Genomic DNA, 10,682 nt, shown 5'->3' with positions numbered 1-10,682 from the left:
GTCTGCCTCACACACTTCATTAGGCAGCCCAACTTTAATGAGGGGGCTAAAACAAAGCGGCCAATATGAGTTGGTGTCTCCCCCTCCCCTGAGATTTGAGATAATAATGCTAGCTCTGTTTGCTGTTTGGTGTCATGCTGAATCATCATTATTCTGGCTCAGGGACCCTGGGGACTCTCTTTCTCCTCTCAGTCAACAAAACATTTATTGGAGACAGGCAGAACACCATGAAACTCTTTGTCCTAATTTGCCCTGACTGAATAAAGAATATGTCTGGACTAATTTTACAGACAGTATAGGGGAGAGTGGGGTAAGTTGTTCCAGCGGGGAAGATGTGCCACCCCCTGTTTCTAGGAAACCATAGAAGAAATTGGTAATGGGACCACACATTTTTAAAGAGTCAGTCATTTTACTCATCCTGTAAAGAAGAGAGCCTCATTGCATGAGAGGTAAACACATTTAAGTTCAAAAGTTTTTTTGCCTTCCAAAGTAAAATTTCTATGATCAAGGTTTTTTGATTGTTGTGTCTGAACAGTTATAGACACGTTTGAAAACATTTCACACATGTTTTAGTGCTTTGGTAAGCTACACAATGAGGTATATAGCTAGCATGATTTTAGCTCAAAACTGCTGGATGATGCATTTTTTCCAAAAACGTAGGATGGGGGTAAATTGTGCCAAAGGGCCTGGGGTAAGTTGTGCCAGATCTGGGAAGAGAATTGCAGTCAATTTGGTCATCATTTGAATTTCGTTTTGTTCTGAACATGTGTTTTACCTTTAAATTACCATGTGAATTACCTTTAAATAGAATAGCTTTTTTCTTTTTCATTTGAACTCAACTTTGTTCTCATGTGTTCATGAAGCCCAAGGCCTTGTTTAAGAATCTCATTTCAATAGCGGCTCCCTGACGCCAGCAAATGCTATACAATCTCCCGAAATCTGGGATTTTGTATTTAGAGCGAGCGAGAGATTGTCCAATGGTCATTTCTGGTCGAGACAGGTGCATATCGCACAACCTGATTGCGTCCCGGGGCGGGGGGGGGTTGTGCTGGTTGAGGGGGGGGGGGGGGAGAAGCCACCTCCCTGAAATGAGTCTCTGCAGGTTGGGATGTCTGTGATGTGCTTTGATGTTGTAAAATAACTTTAAATAAGCCTTAAATTAGTAATTTTGTATTGAATTTGTCTAGCTTTTATATAGCATCACAGTTTCTGAGATAATAGTATACAGTTTTACTTCAATAATCAATGGCACAATTCACACCAATGTATTCTCTTTAAAGGCACAACTTACCCCGCACCGGGGGCAAGTTGTGCCACCAGACCACTTCTTTTTAGAAAGCTGTATTTCTTAAATACTATATTTCAGATCCAAAGTGATTGTTCCCAGGGATGCGCCACATCCTGAAATATATGTACTTATTTTAGTTGGGAGCATTACTGTCATGGCCTTGCTTTAATGTCACTTTAAGTAGAAACTGGCACAACTTACCCCACTCTCCCCTACTCTCCATTGATGAACTCATTCTCTTGATAGTGTGTGACTACGTGTTTTTTCTGAAAAGGGGTAGCCTTTAGGGATTCATTTGAACAGCCTGTGTCTTGGTAACAATGGTGGCGTTAAGAGTACATGGCATGTCCTCTGTCTTTTTTGTTTGTTTCAATATATGAGATTTTTCTTGTTTTGGTTTTAAAACTGTTTGTTCAAGGCCAGTTTAGTCTCGATGCAAAATAATCAATAATTCATAATTGAAAACAAAACACTACAATATTGCATACAATACTGTGCAAACAATAGATTAAATCCATTCCTGGAAGTTGAAGACAAGTGTCACGAACCCGGCTCAGTGGTTCGAGGCAAAACTAAGGGAACACATGCGCAAAGGTGATCTGCTGTGATGATTTATTAAACGATACTAACGGAACATAACCAAAGATGAAGCATGCCAGTCAGTGAATCAGTGGTATACATTGGTTTGGGTGACTCATGTTAATGTGTAGTGTTGAAAGGTGTATTAACAAGGTTGCCACAACTTAAACGTGCTGCGGACAAAAGGAAGGGGTTTCCTCTCTCCCTCCGACGTCCTGTTAAAGGGGAAGGGACACGCCACCCAGGTGTATCCACTCAATCCGTAATGGCCGAGGAGGAGGAGGACGTCACACAAGATATAAATGGGTACACAACAAAAACACAGTTCCACTTTGAGCTCCACTAAGTGAGGGAGCTCAAACGGGCTTTAGACAAGAACACAGTGCTTGAATTTAGTAGGTAGGCAGTGAGGCAGTGAGGCCGGTAATCTCTCTGGCTTTGTTAACTGTTGTGATTTAGCAGCTAACCGTTCTTTAAACTCCTCATATCTTGACATTATTAACGTGTTTTTTTTTTGGGGGGGGGGGGGGGGGTTTGTAGCCTGGTCCTAACCAGACTCTCGTACATTGCATATGTACATAGAGTCTGGGCTCGATCCATTGACAAGCGTTAACTTCCTTGAAGGCGGGTACTCTGTTGAAGTTTAAAATTATTGGATCTGCCCAGTCGCTAGCGTTTGCCTTAGCCAACTCCTTCACCACTAACGGACCTAGCTGGAAAATCAAACGAACCCTGTGGGGATCAAAGATTGTTCTTGCTCCGGCTTTAACTTCTGGATATTCGGCAGCGTTGCCACAATGGACTGAAAGGCTTCGCTCGCATCTTTCTCCGCTGCTATTACGTAACTAAAACTCAAACTAGCGCATTATATCAACGTCGTTCTCAGCCTCTCCCTCTGTACGCTGTACCGGGGACATCTGACCAATATGCCTCAAGCCCAGACGCAGTACAGAAGCACAATGAAAACTGAGTGGAAGTACGTAGGAGGGCAGAGCCAGGCTAGGATTTTGAAGCATTATGCAAAAACTGCTTGGCTGCAAAGCACCCCTTTAATGCATTTGGGCAAAAACTCAAATTACGTTCACACCCATAGTTAACCCCAAATAAACTCACCAACATCTTAATCACCAACGACATCACAAGTACAAGCCCTACCTTAATTGGTGCGTACTGCACTGAGCTAGGCGGCAATTGGTGCTGTGTCCTCCTGAGACAAGCATGCGCCTGCTGTAAAGTGTACACTGTACACCTTTTAGGGTGACTGGATGTCCGGATTTTGGCCGGACAGTCTGGTTTTCCAGCCCTTTGTCCGGACCGCTGTTGCGTGTCCTCCTTTTCGCCCTTTTGTCCTCCTTTTTGACCCTTCCTGCCCACCGTCACAATTTACCACTCGTGTAGGCTTTTAGATGCCAAAAAGAATCAGAATCCGAATGGGATTTATTCGCCATGAAAGTTTGCACTGACAAGGAATTTGCTTTGGCAGGAAGGTGCATACAATAAACATATAGGAATCTTACATTTAAATATGTGGTCTAACTATACTAAAACTAGCAGTAAAAAGTGGAATACACTAAAATAGAATAAAAGTGGGCATAAAATAAAATATAAATTGACAAATTACAATATAAAATACAATATAAAATACAAATATAACAGGAATTGAATGTAGTGCAAAAGTAAAAGTTTTAAGACATGAAGTCATTAGAGTCAGTGTAAGCTCTTGGCCTTGTTGAGGAGGCCAACAGCGGAAGGGAAGAAACTGTTTGTGTGGCGTGAGGTTTTGGTCCTGATGGACCGCAGCCTTCTGCCGGAGGGGAGTGTTTGAAACAGGGAGTGACCAGGGTGGGAGGAGTCCGCCACAATCTTCTTCGCTCGTCTCAGGGTCCTCGAGGTGTGCAGGTCCTCGAGGGAAGGCAGATTGCAGCCAATCACCTTCTCTGCAGTGCGGATGATACACTGCAGCCTGCTCTTGTCCTTGGCAGTGGCAGCAGCGTACCAGATGGTGATGGAGGAGGTAAGGAGAGACTCAATGATGGCTGTGTAGAAGTGCACCATCATTGTCTTTGGCAGGTTGAATTTCTTCAGCTGCCGCAGGAAGTACATCCTCTGTTGTGCTTTCTTGGAGAGGGAACTGATGTTCAGTTCCCACTTGAGGTCCTGGGAGAGGATAGTGCCCAGGAAGCGGAAGGACTCCACAGTGTTAACTGGGGAGTCACACAGAGTGATGGGGGTGAGTGGGGCTGTGTTCTTCCTGAAGTCCACAACCATCTTCACTGTCTTGAGAGCATTGAGCTCTAGTTTGTTCTGGCTGCACCAGGTCACCAGGTTGTCCGCTTCCCACCTATAGTCGGACTCGTCTCCACCAGAGATGAGCCCAATGAGGGTGGTGTCGTCCGCAAACTTCAGGAGACACGTTCAGCTGGGAGAGCTTGTCCTGAAGCAGAGCGGGGATGATGGTGTTGAAGGCATAGCTGAAGTCCACAAACAGGATCCTGGCGTAGGATGCTGGGGAGTCCAGGTGCTGTAGGGTGAAGTGGAGGGCCAAATTAACTGCATCGTCCACAGACCTGTTGGCTCTGTAGGCAAACTGCAGGGGGTCCAGTAGAGGGTCTGTGATGGATTTAAGGTGTGCCAGCACCAGGCGCTCAAAAGACTTCATTACCACAGAGGTCAGGGCGACGGGTCTGTAGTCATTATGTCCAGTTGGCCTGGGCTTTTTGGGCACAGGGATGATGGTGGAGGATTTGAGACAGGCTGGCACATGGCATGTCTCCAGGGAGGTGTTAAAGATGTAGGTAAACACCGGAGACAGCTGGTCAGCGCAGTTCTTGAGGGTGGCTGTAGAGACAGAGTCTGGCCCAGCTGCTTTGCGGGGGTTCTGTCTCTTGAACAGTTTGTTCACTTTTCTCTCCTGAATGGAGAGGGTCGTCACTGTAGATGAGGGAAGGGGGGGGCCTCATGGGTGGAAAGGGGTTGTTCAGGACTGTCCAATTGTCTTTCAAATCTACAGTAGAACTCATTCAGGTCGTTGGCCAGGCGGTAGTCGTTAGTGGAGTGGGGGGCTCTGGGCTTGAAGTTGCTGATCTGCCTGAGGCCTCTCCAGACAGAAGCAGAGTCGTTAGCAGAGAATTGGTGTTCCAGTCTCTGCGAGTACAGTCGTTTAGCCTCTCTCATCGCCTTGCTAAACCTGTTCTTCGACTCCTTGAATCTGTCCTTGTCCCCACTCCTAAACGCTGCCTCTTTGTCCAGCCTCAGCCTTCTGAGTTTAGCTGTAAACCAGGGTTTGTCGTTGTTGTAGCTCACCCTGGTGCGTGTTGGTATACAGCAGTCCTCACAGAAGCTGATGTATGATGTCACAGCCTCTGTGAGCTCATCCAGACTATTGGTAGCAGTTATGAACATGTCCCAGTCAGTACAGTCCAAGCACGCTCGCAGTTCCTCCATAGCCTCACTGGTCCACTGTTTCGATGTCCTCACAGCAGGCTTACAGCGCTTAAGCTTCTGCCTGTATGCAAGAATCAGGTGGACCATGGCGTGGTCTGAGTGACCCAGTGCTGCTCGGGGTCTGAGGCAGTCTGTGAGGTGTCTGTCAGTAAGCCGGCTCCTGTACTTGGATTTGGTGATTTTCATCTGTGAAAATGCCATTTCACAGAGGTAGGTCGATCCAAAGTAGGCACTCACTTTTAGTGCACATGCACTGAGGAGAGGAAACTTCTCTCGGCTGACAAGTCCCCAAAAGTCACTGTCCCTTGACCTGGCTTTCAGCTCAATGTCATTTTGCAAATCAAGCATCTCCATGTCCACTCCACTTGGCAAAGCAAATGCTTTCTCGAATTGGTCTGCAACCTCCTCTGTATTAATAGGCAGGAATGGGTTTGAAAGAAATGCAGCAATATCCTTCATGATTTCTAACTCACCAAAACGTCGACTGAACTCCGCTGCCAGTTTGTCCAGGTGCACACAGTACTGCTCAGGGTGAAAGTCAGAAGAGTCTTTGATGGACTGTGACATTTTTTCCAGGTTTGTAAAGTGTGTCAGCGTCCCTTTCCTCAGATTCGTGGTCCAGACACAGAGTTTGGCCTTGAACGCATTCACTGCGCTGATCATGTGGAGGAGGTGCCGGTCTTTTCCCTGGAGTTCGTGGTTGAGCGAGTTCAGTTTTCCGGTTAGGTCCGTCAGAAACCCCAGGTCCAGTAGCCACGCATCCGTTGAAAGTTCCTCGTGCTCCTCGTTCCTTTTCGACAGAAACGTCTTAATCTCAGGCAGCAAGTCAACAAATCGCTGCAGCACTTTTCCGCGACTCAACCACCTGACATCAGCATGCAGAAGCAGGTCTCCATACGCCGAATCGAGCTCATCCAATAACGCCTTGAATAAGCGATGCTGAAGCGCTTTTGCTCGAATCGAGTTTACCACTTTGACCACCAGTGACATGACATGAGAAAAGTCCACAACTTTCCCAGCCAAGGCTTGCTGATGAATCACACAGTGATACTTCATGAAGTCGGGGAAATCCGGATCATTACGGCACAGTGCTATAAAACCAGCGTGCACACCGCACATTGCCGGTGCCCCATCGGTAGTGATTGCCACCAGTTTCTGAATGGGGATGTTCTTTTCACGGACATAGCTTTTAAAAACGTTGTAAATATCCTCACCTCTCGTTGTCTCTTTTAATTGGAGAAGAGTGAGGAAGTCCTCCTTTGTTGTAAAGTCCTGGAAAGCCATTCTGACAAATACAACAAGCTGAGCCGTGTCCATTACATCCAGCGATTCATCAAACTGCAGTGAAAAATATTCACAGAGTGACAAGTCCTCCAACACCTGTTGACCAACGTTATCCGACAGTAACTCGATCCTTCGTGTCACTGTTGTAGGACCAAGAGGCACAGCACGGAATGCAGCTTTTATGTCCTCTTTGTTTTTGAAGGTGCTGCAAACAGTCTCTGCGGTGACGGTCAATAGTTCCTTAAACAAATCCCCATCTGTAAAAGGTCTCTTGTGTTTAGCCAAAATGTGGCTAATACGAAATGACGCCTCAGTTGCAGCCTTACTTTGAGACGTAGGTTGTGAGAAAAGCGACTGTTGAGCCTTCAACTCCACTTTCAGCTCCTGAACTTTTTTGGCGCGGATTGCGCTCTTTGGTGGATAGCAGTCTTTGAATCGGATGGTTGGTGTTGTGGTGCCGCTCCAAATTCCCTCGCTTAGACAGTGCCTGTGGCTGGTGGCACAACATACACACACTCTTGTCTTTTACCAAGGTAAAGATGAATTCCTCCTCCCATTCATGATGGAAACTGTAGTTTTTCGCCCTCTTTCGTGGTGCCTCTGCCATGCTTGCTAACACTATGTGGACAACACGGCCGGGTAAATAAACAAACCAACGGCAACCACGCCCACAGGTATCCTGGGATAGCAGGTCTCTCAAAGGTCGTCTTCGGGAAAAAACGCCCATTTATTCTGTCGGTGAATTGCTTTGCAACACGCACAGGCCAATATGCAAATCCAGGTACAAGAGAACGCGCGTTCAGTTTAAGAATCCTCCGCGTTCATGAATTAGTCGGAGATCAGTATTTCTGAAATTATTTTGGAGATCGACAGGGAAAGTCTCCGAGATCGACACGTCGATCGCGATCGACAGGTTGGCGACCTCTGCTTTACTGGATCGATTCCCCACCGTGCCACATGATGTTGTGTCCTTGGGCAAGGCACTTCACCCTACTTGCCTCGGGGGGAATGTCCCTGTACTTACTGTAAGTCGCTCTGGATAAGAGCGTCTGCTAAATGACTAAATGTAATGTAAATGTAATGTAAGGTGTTCTCTTCTCTGGTAGGGCATTTGATGAATTGTCTGTATTTGGGGAGTTCTTGAGTGAGATTGCCTTTGTTAAAGTCGCCTAGCACAATAACCAAGGAATCTGGATTTTCATGCTCCACGCACAATATCTGGTTTGCGAGTACACGTTGAGCCTCGTTGGCGCTTAGCCTGGCTGCCAGCCCAACTTCTCCCCGCCCCCAAAAAAATTTGGTCGGGAAGTTGGGTCTGGAGGGTCTCGTATTGGGGACCAACTACAGAAAAACAGAATCTGGGCGAACCAATTAAATTGCCGGGCGGGCTTTATAGGATGATGGACAGATGATCAACAGTAACGTAATCACCCACGTCACAAAAGAGCGTTTAAGTTGAATTTGTTTTGAACAAACATGGCTACCGCTGGAGATCTGGGATGTTATGATTCTGCCACCGAGTCTGTTTTAGAAGACATCGACAGCGCATTAATTTTGAAAGAGGAACAGAGAGACGCAAGGCATTTGTCAATGGAAAATATGTTTTTGCCGTCCTTCCTACGGGATTCGGTAAAAGTTTAATTTATCAGCTGGCCCCGATGGAGTTGTAATCCTAAAAGGAGAACTTGTTCGTATATGCATTGCCCTTTATTGTTTCGCTCAAAAAGGTTGACCGTGTGAACAAGTATTCTCCCTACCCTTAAATTAATTTTACAACACCGGCAAAAATCGTTTGTATTCATTCTTCAAGCATACTTCAAGTCTGCTTGTAGTTTAGTTCTGTTGACAACAACTATGCGGTGCTTAACATAAGCTACGTCACATACTCTGTTGCTCTGATTGGTTGTAGATCTATCCAATTGAGTGAAGAGGCATTTGTTTTCCAGGCTCGTTTGAAACACGCCCTGTAGTCAAAGGCCAACGGAGAGTTCTCAGACTCATATTCTGACCAGAATTATGAGTATGACAACGTCAGGCTAGTTGGCGCTAGCCTGAGGGGGCATGTAGATGCCGACCAGTATGAATGAAGCAAACTCACGTGGCGAGTAAAAAGGTTTACAGTTAATAAAAAATGTTTCCATATCAGGAGAACAATGCTGCAAAATCACTGTCACATCTTCACACCAGCCACTGTTAATAAAAAAACAAATACCACCGCCTTTCGTTTTGCCAGAAAGCAGGGAGTCACGATCCGCTCTCAGCAGTTTGAAACCTGCTAGCTGTAGTGCAGAGTCTGGGATCATTTCACTCAGCCATGTTTCCGTAAAGCACAAAACGGAAGATGAACGAAAGTCTCTGTCTTTCCATACCAGTAGCTGAAGTTCGTCCAGTTTGTTGCTCAGCGAACGAACGTTGGAGAGAAATATCCCCGGTAACGCTGTGCGCACTCCGCGCCGACGAAGTCGCACCAAAGCACCGGCCCGTTTACCTCTCCTACGATTCTTCGCTGCTAGGACAAAGCCGAGCGTGGCTTTGACTATAATTCCCACTAAGTCTGCCGCTGGAAGCAGAAAAGTGGGAAATAAATCCACAGGAGAAAGACCTCCTTCAAACCTACGCAGAGTTCAGAACTCCACTTTGCCACTACCCTTACAAAAAATAAGTATACTTCAAGTTTATTTTGTAAGTATACTTAGTATAAAAAGTATACTATTATCATGTTACTTACATTTACATTTAGTCATTTAGCAGACGCTCTTATCCAGGACGACTTACAGTAAGTACAGGGACATTCCCCCCGAGGCAAGTGCCTTGCCCAAGGACACAACGTCATTTTGCACGGCAGTAAATCGATCCGGCAACCTTCTGATTATTAGCCCGACTCCCTCACCGCTCAGCCATCTGACTTAAAGTATACTAGCAGTGTACTTATTTATATACAATTTTTGTACTAAGTATACTGAATTGGCCCACTTTTTAGGTCATTTAGTACACTTTAAAGTACACTTATAGTGTATTTCAAGGTTTACTTTTGAATACTGTAAAGTAGCCTGTGTAGTGCACTTTCAGTTCATCAAGTATACTTCCTAAAGTACTTCAAAGTATACTTTGGAATACTCTAAAGTAACCTTTGTAGTGCACTTTCAGTTCATTAAGTATACTTCCTACAGTACTTAAAAGTATACCTTGGAATACTCTAAAGTAACCTGTGTAGTGCACTTTCAGTTAATGAAGTATACTTCCTAAAAAGCCTCAAAGTATACTTTGCACTTTCGTGCACTTTCAATTAATGTAAGTACCTCAAGAAGTAGTCTTAATAAATTTAATTTTACTATGACTTACTAATAAATTAAAATGTTAAGCCCCTCAGACCTTGCGTCACATGGCGAGAACGAGGGCCCTCTCAAAGTCACACTGCAGATTCTGAAAGAGGCTACCTACTGCATGGGCATAGATGTTGAACAAATCCATATAAATACAAATTCATAAAACGTAACAGTCATTTAACTCATGGTTACAATGGTAAACCAGCACAACAATGACAATTACCATGCAACAAAACACAACAAGCAGACACATTTAAAAAACTAAATTCATGAAGTTACATTTGTATTTTGAACAAACGGCAAACTTATCAGCGCATTTTTACACTATTTACCGCCTTGCATCATGGGAATTGACAAGCCAATGAGCCACACTATCTTCATTATTTCACGTCGTTATTTAATTCTTCAGTCAGTTTGACAGTATAACCTTCAAAAAAGTAGCTTTTTAGTTTTTTTTCCATTAATACTCCAATTGATAATATGTATAAGAGTATAGGGCTTCAGAATGTTTTGGCAGCTATTAAGGTTACAGCTTCAGTAACAAAAAAAGATTCAATGTGCAATGCATAATAGATTTTCATAGACATGAATAATTAGAATGAGATGGATCAAAAAAATTAACCTGTAATGTACTTTTAAATTATTTTGACTGCTTTTGCTGTATAATAATAGAAAACGTACATCTTACTCCAGAAGAAATGTACACAATTTTCTGTTTCTAAGCAACACTTCTTAAAAGTAAATCAAAAGTGAACTATTTT

Source organism: Hypomesus transpacificus, chromosome 26 (genome assembly GCF_021917145.1).
Source record: "Hypomesus transpacificus isolate Combined female chromosome 26, fHypTra1, whole genome shotgun sequence".
NCBI classification, from domain to species: Eukaryota; Metazoa; Chordata; class Actinopteri; order Osmeriformes; family Osmeridae; genus Hypomesus; species Hypomesus transpacificus.
Note: the sequence above shows the minus strand (reverse complement) of the source record.